The sequence below is a fragment of the Pseudorasbora parva genome, chromosome 11 (genome assembly GCF_024679245.1).
Source record: "Pseudorasbora parva isolate DD20220531a chromosome 11, ASM2467924v1, whole genome shotgun sequence".
NCBI lineage: Eukaryota > Metazoa > Chordata > Actinopteri > Cypriniformes > Gobionidae > Pseudorasbora > Pseudorasbora parva.
This window is the reverse complement of record NC_090182.1, coordinates 16165338-16189189: the sequence shown is the minus strand read 5'-3', so window position 1 is coordinate 16189189 and position 23852 is coordinate 16165338. Positions and strand designations below refer to the sequence as shown.

Here is a 23852-nt window from a genome sequence, read left to right as displayed (position 1 = left end):
GTATGACAAAGGATGACATACAATGTATGACTTGCAATGAAAAATTCAAACTCACAGTTTCACCTAATTAATATTCATTTGTTTAGTTAAAAAAACACAGCTTTTTTATTTTTTATTTTTAGTTAAGACATTACTTGTTTGTTCACTTCATTTTACTCTGGGTTTGTTTGTAAACAAGTGTGAGTTGCATACCTGGTGAACACATGGCACCAGGATGCACAATGGGAAGAAGGCAAGCTGCTGGAGGCAGTGTGATGCTTTGGGCAATTTTCTGCTTAGAAACTTTGGGTCCTGCCATCCATGTGGGTGTTACTTTGAAACGTAACCCCTCCTAAGCATTGTTGCAGACCATGCACACCCTTTCATGGAAACAATATTTCCTGGTAGCTGTGGCCTCTTTGTGGCCAGCAGGATAATGCGCCCTGCCCCACAGCAAAAATGGTTCATGAATGGTTTGAGGAGCACAACAAGTTTGAGGTGTTGGCTTGGCCTCCAAATTCCCAAGATCTCAGTCCAATTGAGTCAAACAAACAAGTCCGATCCAGTGCCAGATACCACAGCACACCTTCAGGGATGTAGTGGAGTCTATGCCTTGAAGGATAAGGGCTGTTTTGGCAGCAAAATAGGGAACAACACAATATTAGGAAGGTGGTCATAATGGTATGCCTGATATGTGAATTCACAAATGATGTGATGAGTGAATCCTGTTATTCAGTTTGTCAAATACAAATTATGTTTGATCAGTCTACGTGAATGCAACTTTTTATTTGTTTATTTAATCCTGCTTGAAATCTATTGTAGCTGTGTCATGGTCACAGTGGCCTTTACAAAGTGCTGTCTGCTCTTGTCTTTTCCCCTCCTGTCATAAATCAATGTTCACCAGGTCTGCAAAATCGTTTTGTGATAGCCTCTCTCATCTAGTCCTACTGTTCTGGTCTCACCCACTGCGAGGGTTCATTTTGGTTTCTTGCTTGCAAGTATTTCCTCTGGTCTCCGTTTCGCTCATTTCCCAGTTTGTGCACATAGACTGTAACAGTTTGTGGCCTTGAATGTCCAAAGGAAATAGAGAAGAACTCTCTCCTCTAGTCCTACTGTTCTGGCCTTTCTCTGTTGATCTAATCACTTATCTTCTTTCTGGAACTGCCGGGTCATTTGTCCTGCATCCTGTCACTTGCAGAGGCATGGTCTCACTCTCAGGTAGAGCACTGCTGCTTGCACTTCTGTCTGTTAATAAAAATAGCCATGGCCAAGATGGCATTACATACGAGTATTAATTCATATTAGAATTATGAATATAAATAAAAATGTTATTTTCTTTATAAAAAAGTCTTTTTCACAAGTTCACACTTGTCATGTTTGGTTCGATTAAAACAAACCCTGGTGCGGTTGCTCGTTTAGTGCGGTTCATTTGAACATATGTGAACGCTGCCATCCAAACCCTGGTGCGCACCAAACAAGCGGACCGAGAACGCTAAAAAGATGGGTCTCGGTCCGCTTCCAAACGAAATCTGTTGCGGTTCGACTGAGATATGAACGCAACACGGACCAAAGACATCTAAACGGACCAAAAACCGGACGTAATGTCACAAGATGCGACGCATAAGTCAGCTGATTTAGCGACGAGGAAAGATCAGTGTATCCAAAATGAATAATGTACGTTAGAGGGCAAACGTGGAGCAACTAGGACGTGCCTCATCAATATTTGGTCCGACGAGCATGTTTCGAAAATGCTAGAAGAAACGCACAAAAAGCATACCTGGTTCTTCTCACGAAAGGACCCGTGTTGCCCATAGTCGGTACCAGTGATTTGTTCTCGAGACTCGCACTTGGTCTCGGACTCGGTCTCGAGACCATATTTTAATGGTCTCGGTCTCGTCATGGACTCGTGTGCCTTTGAACTCGGAATTGACTCGTACTCGAACATGTTAGTTGGACTTATTTCCGAGTCCACTCGAGAGTCCCATTCAAAATATTCATGATTATTACTCTGTTAATATTTCTAGTTAATAATTGATGTTTGACACATCCAATGATGTGTGGTTTTCTCCAGCGCAACTGCACGTAACTCAGGGGTGTAGTTTATGGGGGGGATGGGGGAGATGTAACCCCCCCCAATATTTAAAACCCAATATTTAAACATAAAAATCACAATAGATCAAAATAAAAATATGTAGAATTCATTTGTTTTGAAACAATAATCTCATTCTCAGTACATGCTTTATTTATTTTTTGCATCCCTCTCTGACCAGCAGTTAAATATAGTCCGCTGTGCAGCACTTCTCTTCATTTTTATTTTAATGAAGTTTTATAATATTTTATAATATTATAATATTTTATATATTATAATATATATATATATATATATATATATATATATATATATATATATATATATATATATATATATATATATATATATATATATATATATATATTATAATTATATATATATATATATATATATATATATATATATATATATATATATATATATATATATATATATATATATATATATAATATATTATAAAGTCCGGCCCTAATATATATAATATCAAAGGTAGCAGGACTTCGGTCAGGAAGGAGCGAGCTAGCTCTTAACTATGTGTGGAAATGTCTGCTACATCATCTGTTATTCAGTTTGCAAATTAGAGCCACAAAGAGTTTATATGTAGAAAGACTACGATGTGTAAACTTTCTGTGATGTGTAAATTCTGCGGTACATCAATTACTGAAGCAAAGGGGTTTTGGACAGACATTTTAGAACTCGGTCTCGACTCGACCCTCTCTGAACTCGGACTCGAATGAGCTGGTCTCGACTACAACACTGGTCGGTACAGACGACAGAACCGCGCCGTCTCTTTTGCTTAAGAGACGATCTCTTTTCTTCATACAACGGAGCAAATCCTGGTGCTGTTTTGAATGTTTTGAACATTTTATGACCTCTTCATGAGTTCTCAACGGCTAAAAATAATGCCATATGTACACGCATAAAAAAATCCAGACGCACCCTAGCGGCAGCAAATTTAATCTGCCCGCAAATGTCGTCTAGGAACTCTCAATACCCTTCTGAGCTGTATTCCCCTAACTCTTGCCGGACCAATCACATCGTGTATAGAGTCGGTGGGCGGGGCCATAATGACGACGGCCGAGTTGCGTTTGTGTGCTTCTAGTAAACACAGAAGCTGGCAAATGGCGGTCTTTCGAATCAGCTTTGACCGCGACTCTGGAAGACTTGAGTTAAGCTTTTCTCTGAGAAAAGAACAAAGAACGGCACTGAAGTCATTCTTAAAAATGGAAGATGTGTTCGGGGTTTTGCTGACCGGATATGGCGAATGTTTAATCTATCAACAAGCTCTGTTTCACCTTCGTTGCTCTGGTTGGTGTAGCGCTATCCTATCGCGTGCAGAGGGAGTTTGAAAGACAACCGTTTACCCCGCCCCTCGGATTGAGCCCTGCCTATGGTGAGTTTCCAGACCAAACACCTTGATGTGGGTCTGGCTTGTCAGGTGACCAGCACACAGCATTGTTTTGAACATTTTATGAGCTCTTCATGAGTTCTCAGCTGGTAAAAATAATGCCATGTATGCATAAAATGATCGCGTTTAATCCAGCACACAGTGTTGTTTTGAATGTTTTGAACATTTTATGAGCTCTTCATAAGTTCTCAGCTGGTAAAAATAATGCCATATGTACACGCATAAAATGATCGCGTTTAATCCAGCACACAGCATTGTTTTGAATGTTCGGTAAGCGAGCTCCTATGTCATAAAAGCCGACCAATCAGGTTGTGAGCATCTCCCTATGCCTTTGGTTCGGTAACTTAAGGTTCGCTGTTAAAAATTCATGTCAATGCTAAGCGTACCAGGACTATATGTTTTGTTTTTGTTTTTTGGTCCGGACCAAACGAACCAAACTAACTGAACTACAAGTGTGAATGCACGCTTACTGACCCCAAACTTTTGAACCGTGTAGTTGTGATAGCAATACTAAGATAAAATAGTAAATAAAAATACTACAAAATTGCTATAGTGTAATGCTGTCTGATTCTGTGACTCATCTCACAGTTTCACTCTGTGTCCAGTCTGTTGGCTGTGTATCTACTGCTGTACATTAAGCACTCCCATGTGTCTCAAGTGGCATTTCACTAATGAGAAGACACCATAAACTTGGACGACACACACTTCATAATTCTTTAGTATTTCTATTTTTAGCATCATTTTCTGGTTTAGCTAACATCTGCAGTATTTTGTAGACACATGTCCTGAAAACTAAAGGCTGTAAAAGAGAACCAGCGTTTATTGAGTGGAAAAGCCAAAGAAAATGGTATTCAAGACTACGTGGAAGACATATTACTCACCTCTGGATTCTGGACAGGAATAATAATATACTGTTTATTATCATTGTCACCTCTGGTCTGGAGAGAAGCCATGTTCTCAACTAATGAGCTCCACCAAGCTGCATCAAAGTCTGAAAAAGTGAGGAACTTTAGATAAGGAGACAAGAGAAGAGTAAAAAAAAAATTGTGCAGACCTCAAATTAGAGCTTTTACAGGAGCAGTGAGATTACAGGAGCGGGTGAAAGTAACCTCTTAATGCCAAGGGTACCGCATTCATTATGGAACAGGAGCCTGCATGAGAGCATTCTGGTTTTGTCATTTTGTTAATTTAAAGTGTAAACATGGGGAGATTCATGTGGGAATGCTAATAAATCTAAAGAATTTCTTCAGGTATCACTCTTTTTAACGTTAAAGAAATCTCCACAGCTAATAACAATCACACGTCTATTTCTGCAGCACCAAAACATTTCAACAGCCATGGCAATAGCAGTGAAAGACTAGTGACCTTGTGTTATAGAGGCTGTGTGCGGTGCATGTGTGTGTGTGTGTGTGGGGGGGGGGGGGGGGGGGGGCATGTTTTTGTGACATATGAGGACACAAATGTGTATAATGGCATGGGTACGACATAGGTACTACAAGGAGAGGGTGAAATATGAGGACATTGGCCATCTCCCCACTTTTCAAAATGCTCATAAAGGATGATTTTTTTTTTAGAAAGTAAAAATGCAGAATGTTTCCTGTGATTGGTAGGGGCAGGGGCAGGGGCAGGGGCAGGGGCAGGGGCAGGGGCAGGGGCAGGGGCAGGGGCAGGGGCAGGGGCAGGGGCAGGGGCAGGGGCAGGGGCAGGGGCAGGGGCAGGGGCAGGGGCAGGGGCAGGGGCAGGGGCAGGGGCAGGGGCAGTGTAAGGGGATAGAAAATTACAGTTTAATGCACGGGTCCCTTTAGCGTCATTTTTTGACGAGCAGGTTTATTCATTTCAATGAGAAACCTTTGGTGTCATACACAGACACGTTGGGCATATCATCATAATAAATCTGACATTATATATTGGGTTATGATTTTGCCATTATGACATGTTGGAGTATATTTTTATTTACATATATTTGTATTTACGCTAGTTAGACCATCCCTAAACCTACCAATTTGTGTATTATATGATATAAAACACATTATATAACAGGCAGATATGACTGCATGCACAATTTATTCAAAAAGTACAAATACTCCAAGTGTTTGGGGGACAAACGATTGATTTGTGTGAAGGTAATCCCCAAAAGTGTCTCCTAGGGGTTGCACCGATTAGCCATGGCAACGATAGCAGTGGCAACAAGTCGGTGACTAGTCGGTGCAACTTTAATGGTCTACCATGGTGCTTTAAGCTTGACGTCGACTAGTCGCTGGCCTATAGAGGGCGCAACAGTATAAACAATTTCCTGACATGCAGGCTCTGTTTTCATCAGTTAAAAATGACAAATAAATTAATACTCCGTGAGCTCTCCACAAGACATGTTTGATTATACCATCTGGATGCTCAAAATGAATCGGGAGAATACACGCTTATTGTACACGTGAGTAAACAAATCGCGCTAAACTAATGCGTGCTGCATTGTAACACACACAAAGCGCGCCTCACTGATTGCGCGCCTCACACAAAACCACTCAGTAGCGCTGTTCTCTGATTTATCAATAAAATAGCTTAGAAACTGAAAAGTTCTAGCATATATTTCTTAATAACTAAAACTCACAGCTCCACTACAAGAGAGACGCTGGCAGGTAGAATTAATTCACACGCAATCACTCACTAATGCATTCATGTCATCTTTATTGTGCTACTTTATCAGTATCTTATTCGGAACGAGCAGAAATCTGTGAGATATATAACAACCATAAGACAAAAGAACTGATACAAAAGCTGTTATGTAGGAGCTATAACCTTATGGGCAGCGCTGTGTCATATGCCATAGCTGTCCTGTGCACAAGAATATCTGTGTTCGCGTCTCAGCTCAAGGTCAGGTTCAGGCTTATTTGTTCATTAATGACATCATCAATGACTAGTCGATGTTGACTTTCATCACACAAATGTCGACTTTAAAAAATCGGAAGTCATTCAACCTCTAGCGCCTCCATCTGCCAAAGATCATTCCCACATTAAATTAAAAAAATTGCTGCCCGAAGAAACGTTACGTTACTTCTACTAGTACTTCTACTTGAGTATGCTTTTTCAGTACTCTTTCCACCACTGCTCGTGACCCATTACGTCATTACGTCAGCATTGATTGTAAAATGCCGTTGGCTCTTGTGTGTCTTGTGACCAATTGCGTCATACTAAAGAGTAGTGTGTATCATTTGAATGAGACACGAATGAGTGCCTTCACGGAGCGGCGGGATCATCATTTCAGCGATTAAAACATTAACATCATATGACTTCAGAAGACTTGCTGTAGCATGAGTTATGCAACATGAGTTACTTTTATATTGTTTAGGTCAGTTTTTGCAATAAATACCTGACTTGTACTTTGATTTGCCTGTTATGTGTTTTATTTTGTTGAGAAGTGGGTAGGTTTAGGTTTTGGTTAGTTGCTCCAAAATATAAGTAGCCTATAAATATTCATAAAATCATGTCTACTTAAATAAATGCATCTTGATCTGACGCATTAGGCAAACAATTGAAATGAATGGAGCACAATGCTAGTTAAAAAATTATTCTAAAGGCCAAGCGTCAATATGTGACGAGTTGGGAAAGAGACCGTGTTGATATTTGCTAGTTTCTCTGGATTGTCTCTAGAGAAAAGATGTAGGAGGTTGAATTTTAATAGCACAGTACGATAAAGATCAAGTTAATGAAGTCAGTAAAATCACAAATAAATGCCAATCATGCACCCACACTTCTTGTTTACTGAAATTCTTGAACTTGGGGCTCGAATCACCTCTTGATCATCAATTAGCATTACCTTATCTGTCAATATTAGAGAGTTTTTGTTTTGTTTTGTTTGTTTTTGGCCAGTTTCCCTCGTTTGACATTAAGATAACCATTGCCACTTTCACCTAAAGTTAATCTTAAATGTAATATCACTGTCAAATGTCATTTTTAGCCAAAAAAATGAATAAATAAAAATAAACAACCTTCAGAAATATCATAATAAAGCGAGCTTTATCAACTATAAGTGCATATGGGGATTTCATCTCGTGTGTTGTGGCGTTGACTAACCAGCAGTAGCAGTCGATCCCTGTTGCTAAATCCATGCCCACAGAATTTGAATCACCTCCCTCAAGCTTGTACATCCCACCGAATCCTTTCTAAGCAACATGATGACAGGATTCACATCAAGACAGCCAACCTACAGGATGGGTCAATAAAAGACAAGCACATGTGTCCTCTCTGAGTGACATTCTTATGCAGAAACAGACCCCAGGGTGAGCAGGGCTCTAGTTGAACATGGACTGAGTGGCATGATTATTAGGACTGCTTCATCTCCTGCATGCTTATTGAGATGGGAAAGAGGTGAGATATTTGTTAACAGGTCTTTCATAAAGCATGAGACTAAATGGATTCGAGTGCATTTAATATTATATTAATGTACATTTTCTCTTGAAAAGATACAATCACTGAACAGAGCACCACTCAAGCTGTTTTATTTTGAAGTAGTACACTGTAAAAAATTTTTTTGCGATTTTGTTATTTCAACAATTTTTTTTCAGTAGAGATAACTAGATTGTCCAGACAACAAGGCATTTTAAGTTTTCTTGTCCTCAACTAGACTGAAAGTTAAGTGAACAAGTATAATTGTTGTTTTAACTCAAAAACATATGTTGAAATAACTAAACTAGATTTTCTGTTGAATGAACAAGTATAATTGTTGTTTTAACTTAAAAACATAAGTTGAACTGTTCTGGATTTTACTCCAATTATACTTTAGTCTATTTATTTAACTACAGTAAACTAAACTTAATCTACTATGTGCAGCTGATTTATATACAACACTCTAATTATATAGATATGAGCACATTTATTTAACTTACCGTATTTAATACGTACCATTCCACACCATATAAACCAAGTCTTAATTCAAGGAGTCAATGAGTAAAGAGTTTTTGTATTAACACGGCTAGTGAAAACAGCGCCATCTGGCGGAGAGGATAATTATGTACATCCAGGAAATGCACGTGCTGTATGCGCGCGCCCCCGTATCCCCTCCCCCACCGACTGACAGACCAGACGCCATTTCCCTTCAATCGCAATGCTGAGCAAATGAGTAGTGTTTACACCGGCATAGTGTTTTATCTCATTAACAGTATGAAGTTTATAACATTATATTGTGGTAGGATGGTATGTGTGTGTGTGTGTGTGTCCGTGCGCACCTAAACTTAGAGATATCTTCTTTGACTCGCGGTGCAGAGCGGAGGATAGAAACAGGCGACTGAGGCGAGAGAACTTTTTTACAGGGAAATATTATAAAGTAAGTGTTTTATCTCATTTACCATTTGTTTTTCATAATTTATTGATTTATACCAATATGTAACTTATATGCTGTGCGCGTTTAAACGAGCCAAAATTTTTCTCTCAGGGGACATGACTCACCGTGCAGTGCAGACATGGAGTTTACTTTTAACCAAGATAACACAAAGTAACGTTAAGCTACGTGTTTAACCTCATCTACAAAGTGTATTTATGACATTATATTGTTTTATAATTATATTTGTGTGTGTGTGTGTGTGTGTGTGTGTGTGTGTGTGTGTGTGTGTGTGTGTGTGTGTGTGTGTGTGTGTGTGTGTTGTGCTCCCAGAGCTGTTGAAATACAGAGTTCCTAACGTTACACGCTTTTACCTCGCGGGCTTCATGGAGCTCTCAACAACTCGCGCCGTCTATTTGTTCGAATGGTTGGAGGTGGACAGCAGTTTCACTATATTTGCTGCAATTTCTGGTAAATATTAACTTTATGAATTTAAATAATATCAAATTGTGAAAGTTGAAGTATTCAGCCCTAATTAAATCACATTGAGTCATTGTACAGTGTAAACATTGCAACATGTTGTCAATAAGCCTATAAAATGTTTTTTTATATTTTTTTTATTTTTATGTTTTTATCTATTGCTCCTTGACAAGAAACTGAACTGGTTTACGGATCGGATGAAACTACATCTCGCTTCACTGCATGGTCTCTCTCTCAGATCGCCATCAGATACAGATAAGTTTCATGAAACTCCTTGAAAATTATTAAATGTGAGTTTGAATCGATACAGGTAAAATAAATAACTATTAAAGGGTAAGTTCACCCAAAAAGGAAAATTACCTCATGATTTACTCATCCTCAAGCCATACTAGGTGTATTCCAGACGAATACAATCAGAGTTATATTTAAAAAAAATCTAAAGCATTATAAATGGCAGTGAATGGCAGTCCAAATTTTTAAGCCCAGAAAAAAGTGCATCCATCCATTGTAAAAGTAATCCACATGGCTCCAGGGGGGTTAATAAAGACATTCTGATGTGAATCGATGGGTTTGTAATGTAAAAAGTTATAATGTAAAATATGTAGCTTCTGGCGCGACGGCCTTCCGTATTAAAGTTACTGAAAAAGTGTAACTGACACGGCGATGTCGTCGGATGTAGAGGGGAAGAAAAACGCAACTGGCGCAGCGACGGCATCGGACATGGTGTAAAAAAAACGTAAATGCCGCGACGATGACGTCGGACGTGGCTTAAACCTTTTGAACTTCGAGAGGCATTACACTTATTTCGTACATTGAGGGCGGTCCGCCAGAAGCCTTTATTAACCCCCTGGAGCCTTCTGGATTATTTTTTATAATGGATACAGGGCTTGACATTAAGCATGTTCATGTGCTTGTCCGGAAAAAAGTTTGATATTTTGTGTGTGTCTGTGTGTGTGTGTGTTTTAAATATAATTTATTCTGAAGCAATATGCTGACCAGTATTCAATCAGCTTTGACATATTTAAATCTGCATATTTGTGAATTTTTTAATTATTATTTTTTACTTTATATAAAGGGCATTTCCCCTCTAATCTTATTAAATATAGGCTATGCTTCAGGTTTCATTTTATATTGTAAAATTTGATCTATACATTAATTTAAAATAAGACACTATAAGGGCTGTTACCAATCACATTAAATAATTTACACTGAAAAATCACAACTACATTAAATAATGTTTTGAAATTTGTATTTTTGGATAGACCAATAATGTTTAAACATCAAACCAAACCTCCAGTAGGTGGTAGCAGGTGGCCGTTTTAATGAGTGAGTCATTGAGTCGTTCATTCAAACGATTCATTCAAACGCTGAATCGTTCAGTAACACACATGTTGCTGTGACTTGTTGCGGTTCTGCTGTGAATGATTTTCACTGCTGAAATAGAACAAAACATTAAATATTGCTTCTTAAATGTAAGTGACTTTAAGGGAATGTTAATTTAAGTGAATGTTAATTAATTGTTTTGCTATGAACTGTCATGTGAAGTCAGTGTCATTTTCAGTCGTGGTGGTATTCAGGAAAACAGGTCAAGTGTTGTAATGTCTTCTCTAGAGGCTGCACAAGTGTCAACAGCGCGACCTTGTTATCGTCAGTTCATTATATATTATTATCCACTATCAATCGCCACTTACACTAAATGAATGCAATCATTCTTGCATTTTGATGATTCGCTAGCTATTTTTTGTTTTAATCAGGTCCATCGGGCAAGTAAAATTCTCTTTCACTTGTCCCTTCGAAAAATCCACAAGCGTTAATGTCGAGCCCTGGGATAGATGCACTTTTTTTCTGGGCTTCAAAATTTGGGCAGCCATTCACTGCCATTTATAATTTTTGGATTAGCCAGAACTTTTTTTAATATAACTGATTCAGGGCTCGACATTAACGCTTGTCAGGGACAAGTGAAAGAGAATTTTACTTGCCCGATGGACAAGGGCCTGATTATAACAAAAAATAAACTAACGTTAGCGAATCACCAAAATGCAAGAATGATTGTGCATTAATTTAGTGTAAGTGGCGATCGATAGTGGATAATAATATATGATGAAATGACGATAACAAGTTTGCGCTGTTGACACTCGTGCAGCCTCTCGAGGAGAAATTACAACACTAGAGCCATTTAAGCTGTTTCCTGAATACAATCACGACAGAAAGTGACTCTGATTTCATATGACGGTTCCATAAACATTACATTAACATTCACTTAGTCACTTACATTTTAGATGCAATATTGAGTGTGTTTGTTCTATTTCAGCAGCGAAAATCGCTCACAGCAGAACCGTAACGCGTCTCACAGCAACTGAACAGTGTTTGAATGAATCGTTTGAATGAACGAATCAATGGCTCACTCATTAAGACGGCCACCTGCTGCCACCTACTGGAGGTTTAGTTTCATGTTTAAACATACTTTCTAACATTTGTATTTGTCTATTCAAAACTACAAATCTCAAAACATTATTTAATGTAGTTGTGATTTTTCAGTGTAAATTATTTTATTTGATTGGTAACAGCCCTTATCTTGTCTTATTTTAATTTAATGTATTGATCAAATTTAACAATATAGAATGAAACCTGAAGCAGAGCCTTTATTTAATAAGATTAGGGGGAAAATTCCCTTTATAAAAGGTAAAAATATCCTACATTTCAAATGATTCAATATTTTTTTTTTAAATCACAAATATGCATATTTAAATATGTCAAAGCTGATTGAACACTGGGGAGAATATTGCTTCAGAATAAATTATATTTACAACGCATACGCACGGAAAAACAAAAAAATATCGAACTTTTTTCCGGACAAGCACATTTTTTATTTGGCCAAGTGAATGAACGATATGAAACAAGAATGTAATACACCTAGGATGGCTTGAGGGTGAGTAAATCATGGGCTAATTCTCACTTTTGGGTGAACTAACCCTTTTATATGGCAGTGGTTTTAAATGTTGTTTTTGTTGCTTTTTTGCATTTGAATATTGCACTTTACTAGTAGATACAGCATGAAATAAACATGTATGAACATCAGAGAATATGTTTAAAGATACAGTACAATGTATGAAATCTGTATTGTCTCATGTAATCGCAGTGTTTCAACTGCGCAAACGTTAATAAACGTCAATAAATAGCTTTTAAGCAATGTCATGTCACATTTACCTCAGAAAAAATATTCTGTCAGCTAGAAAAAGTATATTTACTATATTGCATAGTTATTGTATAGCTGTTCTTTAGTATTTAATGTATGTTTGAATAAATATTTTATGACAGCACCACTTAAAATTTGTATCTGTGTCTCATTTTTTTCCAGCCAGATGATGATGAGAGAGACATTGTTCATGGGGTTAATGTAGGGCATCTTGACCATGAGTGAGGACATCAGACATGATAGTGCCTTTCCAGATGATGTTGTGGATGTGGATGTCATACTGGACGGAGATTGTGGTCATGGATCTAGAAGATGCCCTAAATGCCTTTGCCACACTGTTTGGGCTCGAGCTATGAGGTTATCCAACTTTTTATTTTATTTTTATTTTTAATCTAGGTTTAATGGTTGGGGAGAGCTGCAAAGCTGAAAAAAATGCAGTGAGGTAACACTGGTGCATATGTGCTGTTTATGCTCATTGATAAATGTACTGAAGCTTGAGAGCTTACACATTGTTAATTAAAATGAACTTAAATTAAGTTTAAATTAAAATGGTATAAAGCCAAATCAGAGGTGTTTAACAGTCTGTGCCGTTTCTTTTTGCAATTTTCTGAAGAAAGGACATTTCAGACCTTTTGTGTGGTTGTTTTTGGTGTTTGTTTTTGCAATAAATATAAATGTGTACTGATATGTGTTGCTGTGATTTTAATTTGCTATAGGTTTTATTCTAAATCAAATGTAATTTACAAATCAATATAGTAATGCAATTAATACTTATTAAAGCAGCTTTGCAACCAACTAAAGTGAAGTTATGATGACTACAACATTTAATTTCAGAAAACTGAAGTGAAGTTATGATGACTAGAACATTTAAGTTCAGAAAACTGAAGGGGAAGTTATGATGACTAGAACATTTAAGTTCAGAAAACTAAAGTGAAGTTATGATGACTAGAACATTTAAGTTCAGAAAACTAAAGTGAAGTTATGATGACTAGAACATTTAAGTTCAGAAAACTAAAGTGAAGTTATGATGACTAGAACATTTAAGTTCAGAAAACTAAAGTGAAGTTATGATGACTAGAACATTTAAGTTCAGAAAACTGAAGGGGAAGTTATGATGACTAGAACATTTAAGTTCAGAAAACTAAAGTGAAGTTATGATGACTAGAACATTTAAGTTCAGAAAACTAAAGTGAAGTTATGATGACTAGAACATTTAAGTTCAGAAAACTGAAGGGGAAGTTTTTATTACTAAATGGAATTAGTTCAGATAACTTATCCAAATAAGTAAGAGAAACTTAAAAAAACCAATGCAAAAAGATAACAAAATATATTAAGTTAAGTCAACAAATAATTTTTTACAGTGTAGATGAGCAATGGGCGGCTTTTACCTTGAAAGTTACGGTGTGAAGATTGCCAGGTATGAAGCACTTCTCATTTGGACTTTACACACTGTTTTGTGCATTGCTTTCATGAATGTAAATACAAGTAAATCCCTCTACTTCAAAACAGCGTACATCCGCTTATCCCACTGGATTTAAAGATGAATTGAATCATTTCTGCCATACTAGCATCACCAAAATGAACTGTTATTGTACTGTTGTTTCTTTGTAGTTTTTTCACATTCAAAGGCAGCACAAACATTGTATAATATCATAAGATAAATATGTATTCTCACTTTTTATTTTTATTTCCTTATGTCTCACAAAACACATTTTTTTGGCCTGGTCGCAATTGTGTTTTAACTTTTTTTTGGGAATTCTATAACTACAGATGTCTTTCTCTGTTCATAATTAGCTTGGAAAAAATGACCCCTTTGAGTTTTAAGGTCAGTTCTTGACATAATTGACAGCACAATATTGAGTTTTTCTGGGAATGTTGAGAATTAGCTTAATGTACAGCAGAGTGACAGTTTGAGCTCTATTGATCCCAATAAAAATGTATTATGTATGACTTACAGGACACAATTTGATGGTTTTTGTTTTGAGGACATTTAAGCACTTCAAAGTCTATTTAAGCTTTTAAAGGCAATTTAGCTAACTTCGTTCAGACTTAGTCACTGAAGTAAACCATCCCATGCCTTCATCCATACACCCTCATCAGAATCCTGTATGCGCAGAATGCTTTACATACGTTTCGGATTGCCTTGGTGTTTTGTTTTTTTCCTCCCTGCTTACAGCGACTATAGGGATGTCACAGAGACAGGTGTGATTTCTCAGGAAATTTATTTTAGTGATATCTGTCAGGTAGTAAGGACGTTTTATGTATAGTATTTAAAAAAATGCTTACAGCACAACTGCATTTCTCACTACTGTGAATAATCGGATGGTATCCTTCTGTCATAACTGAGTAGTTTGAAAGTTATTTTCTCAAACTTTAATGCTGAAAAGGCTCCTTTTTTCATTCTTACTTTTTTTAACGGAGCTCAGCAAAATGATGGACCATGTAAGTTGGTCAGAGTGATTAAAACAAAGAAATATGGGCATACATTATATGATGTAAAGTAGGATTGTATAGTTAATTGCATTAACGTTTCCCATCAGAAAGGCCTCTAGCAAGAATGAGACTTTATTCCCTGACCACCTTTTTAAATACATTACTTTTCATAAGATCAGCAAAGAGAGCTTCGTTTGAAGGACCACATGTAATTAAAAAGCGCTCTGTCTTTTACAATTGTCCATTTATTTAACTTTGAAGTTCTCAGTGGTTTAGTATTTGCATATATTGTTGATGGTCTGGTCTTTTACACCCCAGGGAGAGCTCTTAGATCATCAAATCCCAACATTTTAAATACTCCCAGCGGGAAACATTTAAATTCAAACGCGTCCAAAATATATAAAGAGACACTGGCTCGGCTTTCAGAATTAATCCTCTTTGGTGAATGGGTCTTTCTGTTTATTGTGATTTATTTATTTGTCAGGATGGACAAATATGAATCACTCAGCAATATAATTTCTGTTCCATAAAGTCCATTGTTCATGTAGACTATTTTATGACTTTTTCATTTTACTATGGTAATTATCATTTATAATTAATTATTATGCTGAATAAATTGTGATAGCATTTTTAATGGCCACTATAGTTCATAATAAAAAAAAATCATCCATAAAGCCAAACTATTATGACTATGTGTCTCTGGAGGTGCAGGAAAATTACGTCATGACAAAGCTGATTGGCTGATGGTGCCACAAGAATGGACAACCTCAGTGATTTTAGGTAGATTTTTGTTTAACTGAAGTTCTGCTGAAAATATGACATCAGTTTTCCAACCATTACTGAAGCAGTGATAACAGGTGCACACAAACACATTCAGTTTTGACAACACTGACCTTCATCTCCCCTGGGCAATGTAGACAGGCATTTATCTTTTATTCATTCTGCCATTTCTGAGGACAGCAGCTTTTCTGCCATTGTGGCTTTTCAAGAGGCCATTTTGTGATGTGAGGAGCTCTGTTGCTTAATGCATACCAACATGTCTCATGCACACATTTTCTCCACATACAAAAAACAACAACAACAACAACAACAACAACAACTGCAGACAGTAGAACTGTTGACACCTTCTTTTCTTTATGACATACAGACAGAGTAGTAACTATGACATGACACCAGCCAGTATCCACAACAACACCCCCAACCCGCCCGGCACTTCCTCAATTCATACTATGCCAACTGACAAAATCATTGCTTTTGAAGTATAGGCTTGACAAGTTGTTCCGATCGTTATTTTTGGCAGCCGTAAGGATTGTTTCAAGTGCCGAATGCTTTCATGTGTTCTCTCTGACATGATTACTCGAATAATCCTTCCCTGACACCGTGCAAAGCTCACCAGCGTCGCTGTGTTAACTCTGATGTGTGTTTTTGTCATTCTGTGATATGCATTATGATTCATCTTTGTTTACATTAGTGGAAAGAAGCCTGTCGAAAGAAAAAAAAATCCAGTGAATCATGTCTCAATGTTTTATCTACAGCAAGCAACATACGTCTAGAGTGACAAGAAACAGTTGTTATTCAAGTCTTCCTGAGCAGAACTGTTCACAATGTGACAGCTTGCTGCACACTTCGACTATTAGTATAATAATGCATGTAAATAATATAATTCCTTTTTGTTATAATTTAATTTATAGCAATTGCTTCTCAGGCATTTTCGCACATAAGAATCAAGACTCAAAGATCAAGAGGTCACACACATACACACTGTATGCATTTTGAAAATGACCGGGAAACAAAAATTCTTAAAATTCTTGAATTTTAAGGAACTTAAAATTCTTTTACATTATTATAAAAGAGGTTTTCAAAAGTTTTGTTTTATTTTATTTTATTTTATTTTATTTTATTTTATTTTATTTTATTTTATTTTATTTTATTTATGGTGCAATTGGGCTGAAGCACCTTAGACAAGTGTGCTTTTCACTATTCCGATAATGTATGATATACACAGAGGTGGAAAGAGTAACAAAATATTCTACTCAAGTAAAAGTTACTTCAATGAAATTTTACTTAAGTACAAGTAAAATTACTGGTCTAAAAATTTACTCAAGTAAAAGTAAAAAGTAGCTCATTTAAAATGTACTTAGAGTAAAAGTTACTTAGTTACTTTTTTAACAGTGGGTGTGGGGGACTCTACCCTGTAGGGTTGTGATAGGATGAGATTTTCACAATATGACAACTGTCTCAGAAAACATCAATTAAACATTTACTGTACCTATTATTAAATGATGGTAATTATAACTAGTTAAAATGATGTTAAATGAATGAAGAAGATTGGTCTTTTTTTTATTTGGTTGAACAAATGCTTTATTATAGCAAACTTAAAACCATTTGTTTATTTTGTTTCAAAATTTCAATAAAACATGTCTAATAAACTAAATTCAATAAATTATTATGAATTAGATTAACAACTTATTTTTATCATTAATTCGTAAAAATGTTTAAGAATAATAGAGTCCATATGTAGTAGACGGAGCAGCTCATTCACAGAGAGAGAACCAAGCGGCAACCTCCCGCGATCTCTCTTGAAGCCAATACGGAAGTAATGTAAACTGCAATTCGTCAACTGGCCACTAGGGACAGGCTCCAGAAGGGAGCAGAATCTCATTGAGCCCCATGTTAAAATTCTCAACTTTAAAGCAGAAAAAAACATGTTTACAGCCTGGTACAAATTGTGGTTTTGGCTTATAAGGCTAATTTTGATCTTCATGACAACTCTGAGGGGGGTGAATTTTTTTATAACTCATTCGTTTACGTTATATAAAGCCTTAAGGTTCTGCATAATTAAGGGCGTGGTTACAAGTGGATAGCCATTTATCCGCCGTCTATAGTTATTGCGTCACCTCAGCTCCGCGCACATCCCGCCTTTTTGCCCATTTTCTGTTATCCGGGAGTGTCACAAGATGGCAACGCCCAGCTCGCCCCTACTTTAAGCTTCAGAACGGCTTATCGGAATCCTATGGGTGACGTCACGGACACTACGTCCATATTTTTTTACAGTCTATGGAGAGAACAAGCAGATCATATATTCATATAGCATTCAATGTGTAACGAGTAGAAATATAGTGTGGCCCCTTTAAGAGCTGCGCGCGCTCCCTGAAAACGAGTTCTGCATCTTGTGTGTGTGCGCACTGAGTTTTGAGCTCCCATGTGTGGGGATTATTCTCTGTTTTTCTGTTGCTAACAGTCAGTTATTTTGTTTTATTAAGTAATGCTGTGGACGGAAATGGAGTTTGTGATGAGAGTTCAGCGGGAAATAAAGCGCGATCTGTTTGACGTCAATCGCCTCCGTGTTTGCATCCACTCCAGATATATTAAGTGAGCTATCCGCATTTTTCACCCGGACACAAGCGTTACAAATGTTGTGCTTTAATCTTCACAGACCATGTCGCGATTTGATTTATTTCTAAGGCCTACAGCGCTACATTCGAGTTTTTCGTTCATCCACCAGTTTGCGTGTATTACACCAAATCTACGTTATAACGTAAAGTTAATGTTCATGACTGGATTCCGGGATTCGCTCTGCGTCACAGAAAACAATCGGCCGTAAGTTATAAACATACCTTTATTTGCACAAAGGGATGTGTGCCCGAACATGTTCTATGTGTTTCTTCATTTGCATCCACCTTTTGTGCAAATTTGATATCCTCCAGGACAACACCATGTTATTTTTTTTCTATATCCAAAGTATTTCCATACTAGCCAGGGGTTCACGACGGCGTTTTGCTTTCACCTGAGTCTGCGTCACTGACGTCTGTCTTGTTCGTCTCCATCTGATATTTGCGCGCATGTTCTCTCCCGCGCCCTCTATTCAATATTAGTCATTTCCGGATCACGTTTTTTTCCCCTCCACTCTTTGCATTAATGATTTATTTTTACTCAGTAACGGATGTGGTTTAAAATGTAGCGAAGTACAATACTTTAATCAAAATGTACTTAAGTAAAAGTAAAATTACAGATTTTTAAAACTACTTAAAAAAGTAGAAGTACACAGAAAGACTACTCAATTACAGTAACGCGAGTAAATGTAATTCGTTACTTTCCACCTCTGGATATACATAAAAATACACTTACCTAAAGGATTATTGGGAACACCATACTAATACTGTTTGACCCCCTTCACCTTCAGAACTGCCTTAATTCTACGTGGCATTGAGTCAACAAGGTGCTGAAAGCATTCTTTAGAAATGTTAGCCCATATTGATAGGATAGCATCTTGCAGTTGATGGAGATTTGTGGGATGCACATCCAGGGCATGAAGCTCCCGTTCCACCACATCCCAAAGATGCTCTATTGGGTTGAGATCTGGTGACTGTGGGGGCCATTTTAGTACAGTGAACTCTTTGTCGTATTCAAGAAACTAATTTAAAATGATTCAAGCTTTGTGACATGGTGCATTACCCTGCTGAAAGTAGCCATCAGAGAATCCGTACATGGTGGTCAGATTTTGTGGTGGTCAGAAACAATGTTCAGGTAGGCTGTGGCATTTAAACGATGCCCAATTAACACTAATGGGCCTAAAGTGTGCCAAGAAAGCATCCCCCACATCATTACACCACCAGCCTGCACAGTGGTAACAAGGCATGATGGATCCTTGTTCTCATTCTGTTTATGCCAAATTCTGACACTACCATCTGAATGTCTCATCATAAATCGAGACATTGTAGTGGAGATGAGTGGTACCCGGTGGGGTCTTCTGGTGTTGTAGCCCATCCGCCTCAAGGTTGTGCATGTTGTGGCTTCACAAATGCTTTGCTGCATACCTCGGTTGTAACAAGTGGTTATTTCAGTCAAAGCTGCTCTTCTATCAGCTTGAATCAGTCGGCCCATTCTCCTCTGACCTCTAGCAGCAATAAGGCATTTTTGCCCATAGGACTGCCGCATACTGGATGTCTTTCCCTTTTCACACCATTCTTTGGTGTGAAAATCCCAGTAACCGAGCAGATTGTGAAATACTCATACCAGCCCATCTGACACCAACAACCATGCCACGCTCAAAATTGCTTAAATCACCTTTCTTTCCCATTCTGACATTCAGTTTGGAGTTCAGGAGATTGTCTTGACCAGGACCACACCCCTAAATGCATTGAATCAACTGCCATGTGATTGGTTGATTAGATAATTTCAAAGGAAAACCTGTTCATTCATTCATTCATTCATTCGACTTTATTGTCCACCTTAGTGGAAATTTGTCTTCGACTTCTCCGAACAAAAATACATCAATGACACCACATTTAAACTTACATTAAAATACACACAGTTAAGAGTACAATACTACCGCCATCAACATACAACAACAGAAAAATGGAAAACAGCGCAGCTGATTATAATAAGATAGATTTCGATCTACAATAAACACATTTTTAAAACAATTTCAGTTTAGATTAAGTTCCTGTATGGCATGGGGAACAAAAGATTTCTTATAGATGTTCCGGCTCGCCCTTGGGACCCTGAATCTACGGCCAGATGGAAGCAATTCAAACTCTGAGTTTAGTGGGTGTAGGGTGTCTGTTGATATCTGTCGGGCCTTCCTGAGTACCGCCTTATCAAATACATCCCCAAGCTGCCTCTGTGACTTGCCAATCACCTTCCCTGCCGTACTAACAATTTTAGAAAGCTTGTTTTTATATTTCACATTCAGGTTAACATACCAAGCTGTTATATTAAACTGCAAAATACTTTCTACAAGGCCCCTATATGCCATCTCAAGAATATGCTGACTGACCCTGAAACTCCTCAGTTTTCTAATTAAAAACAATCGCTGATTAGCTCTCTTAAAAATACTCTCTGAGTTAACAGTAAAACTTAAAGTACGATCAATAATTGTACCCAGGTACTTAAAATTTTCAACTACTTCCACAGGCTGGCTGTTAAGTACAACAGGGTTGATGTTACTGGCCCCTCTTGGTTTCGTTTGTATTATAAGTTCTTTTGTTTTAGTCACGTTAATTTCCAATTTAACAGTCTGACACCAATCCTGCAATAAAGTGACTTGGCTAAAATAAGCTTCCTTCAATTTCTCATCAATGCAATTATCTATAATATACTTGTTTGTTCACTGTTTGAACGTTCTTGTTTCCATTTGTTTCATTTCAAGATCTGAGTTATTTTGTTGGTTTTAGTACGACTTTGTTACAAAGCTTAGAACTAAATTATATTCAAAGTCCCATTACACGCTTTTAACATTAAAGCACTTTTACCGTCCCCGTTGTAATGTCTAGGATGAGAGAGACACGTAACATAAAGGATGGACAACGGCTAAAATTAGTTTGTATAACGGCTGTTATAGTTTATAACAATTTATTTAACAAGATTGTACACACACGAAAAAGAGAGATGAGGAGCCCAATAACTATATAAGAATCATACTTCGGAAATGAGTCTTCCCCCTTTAAACGTATAACTACAAAAGAAAAGACAATGTGACAGAAATGGCTTGTGGCGTTGGTGGCTGGCAGTGAGAGAGAAAGCACAATCCGTATTTCTGGTTTTATATCCCAGCTTCCCAGGCTTAACCAATCCGGAGCTAGGAAAAAAAAGGAAAGCACATAAAATTATACAAATAATGCACTCGGACTGGTGGTGTACATTACATGCAAATAAACAATACCTGAGATTATCAGTGCCATGTTTTGTGCTTTTGTTCTAGTTAGGACAAAAAAATAGAATTAACATGGAAAATATACCTTTTATCGTGTGTCTGTGTCGCATGTAGTTAGGACAAGGTGTAAAGGTGGCCAATAAAATAAAGTGTTACCAATATCATAATAACTCAGTTTCCACTATAACGAAAATGTTGTAAAATGGAAGGTTCCATGGATGTTAAAGGTTCTTCATAGAAACATAAAACTTCATAGAGTGTATGGTAACAATGCAATATATTTGGACACCTGAAGGAAGCATTGCTTCATTTGAAAATGTTTTTATTTTATTTATTTATTTTCTATCGCATATGCCGAAGTTCATAGTTGGACCCTTGCAAACTTCACATTCATAAATACAGAAGCGTGGCTAGATGTGAAGCTTCAGCAGGCAAAAAGGAGCACAAAGGGATAGCCACTGATTTCATGAAGCAATTAAAGTGGATTGTTATTCCATCTCAGTTGGGCTTTTAGCAAATGATTTTCAAGGATTAAGGCTGCAGACATTTTTCCGGCTTCTCTTGGATTATTGATTGATATATGGAAGAGAGACAGGCCTTCACAATTAGCTTTTGCTGTTGTGGTTGAATGGAGTCCAATATCCGTATTTTGTGGGAGTTCGAATCTTCAATTTATACCACATCTCTTCAGGTGTGTCATTAAGTCTTTAGAGGCTCTAATATGTCAGTAATGAAGATTTATTGCCTCTTCTTGAACCTTGGATTACTTATCGTAGTAGTAAAACGAAACCCATTGAACACAATTAATTTGATCTGCTATACATCCAACTGAAACATATTGCAATTAATTATAATTAGTAAATCATTATTTTGTCTAGACAGATAACAGACTATATGCTGTTTTGTTACTTAAAAAGTTTTGGAAGAATTTACATGGAAGGAGGGGATAATATATTGAGGTCCAAAAGTCTGAGACCACTAATTAGAATGTATTTTTACATTTGTCTAATTTGATATAACAATTTATATGGAATAATATGGATAATATGGAATATTGGTATCATTAACATAACAGTTTAAGAATAAAATAATGACGATGGTACACAAACTGAATGATCTTAACAAGTTTGTGCAAAAGCTAAAGATCGTGTTCTCCAGCATGCTTTTGAAAGAATTGAAAATAATCAAAGATATTTGATTTTTGATTCAAACAGAGACATTTGGTGTACTGTTTTTCACCCCCTCTCTCTTATCAGCAGGGACATTTGGAATTCCTTTAAGACAAAGAGATGCTGAAGGCCTGTATGCCAAATGGGTGCCACACCTGTAGTACAGTGGGGGAAGTTTGGTCTGATTGGTCAGTTTGAATGTCTCAGGGTTTCAGTCACATGGTCAAGGAACAGATAAAAGAAGATTGCAACTGCTGCTCTAGCTCTCCAACACATTCTCACACCCAACTCATATGGACGCTTGACCAGGACCACTTGTCATCAATTTTCAACGAGCTGGGCGTACCTTTATCGTCAATTTTCGACGCGCTGGGTGATCCATTCATTTCAATGTGAAACCTTTGGCGTCATACACAGACGCATTTAATACTTTGCGTTTGTAAAAGCAGACATGATTTTATTAATATTTAAAGGCTACTTTTATATTTTGGAGCAACTTACCCAACTCCTACCCTAAACCTACCCACATCTTAACAATATAAAACACATACCAGGCAAATAAATGTACAGTTACAAGTATTTATTGCAAAATCTGACCAAAACAGTATAAAAGTATTAGCTCATGTTGCATTCCAAGTCTTCTGAAGTCATACGATGTCTTCATGTGAAGAACAGAGTTGATCTTGATGTTTTAATCGCTGAAATGATGATCCCGCTGCCCCGTGAACGAACTCATTCATCTCATTCTAATAATTCAAAAGACTCTTAAACATGACGCAATCGGTCACAAGACACAGGAGAGCCAATGACATTTTATAATCAATGCTGACGTAATGACGCAATTGGTCACAAGACATACGAGAGCCAATGCAATTTCACTATGAAATCTGAAGTACGGGCGGCAATATTTGAAATTTGATGTGTTCATGATCTTCGGCGGATGGAGATGCTGATCGCTTTTGGGGATTTTCTTAATGCAAATCAATCGTTTGGCCTCGGAAAACTTGGATTATTTCACTTTTTTGAATAACTCGTGGATGCAGTCGTATGTTATATCCTGTGTTTTATATCATGTTCACACAAATGGGTAGGTTTAGGGATGGGATGGGGTTGGGTTACATGTTAAAAT

The 23852-nt window shown here is 37.2% G+C and overlaps 2 long non-coding RNA genes across 4 annotated transcripts in view; both read left to right on the top strand.

Annotated features, from left to right (window-relative positions):
- The window catches only part of LOC137092238 (uncharacterized), a 172956-nt gene that overhangs the window by 15312 nt on the left and 133792 nt on the right, over window positions 1-23852 (top strand). The gene's annotated exons all lie outside the window — the stretch shown is intronic.
- Window positions 8042-13151, top strand: LOC137092780 (uncharacterized). 2 transcript variants are annotated; one of them, XR_010908341.1, is made up of 5 exons: window positions 8042-8796; window positions 8905-8964; window positions 9183-9261; window positions 9444-9560; window positions 12629-13151. It is a non-coding gene; the product is annotated as an uncharacterized lncRNA (long non-coding RNA). The 2 variants fall into 2 exon arrangements; XR_010908340.1 differs by lacking the exon at window positions 12629-13151 and having other exon boundaries at window positions 9444-11580.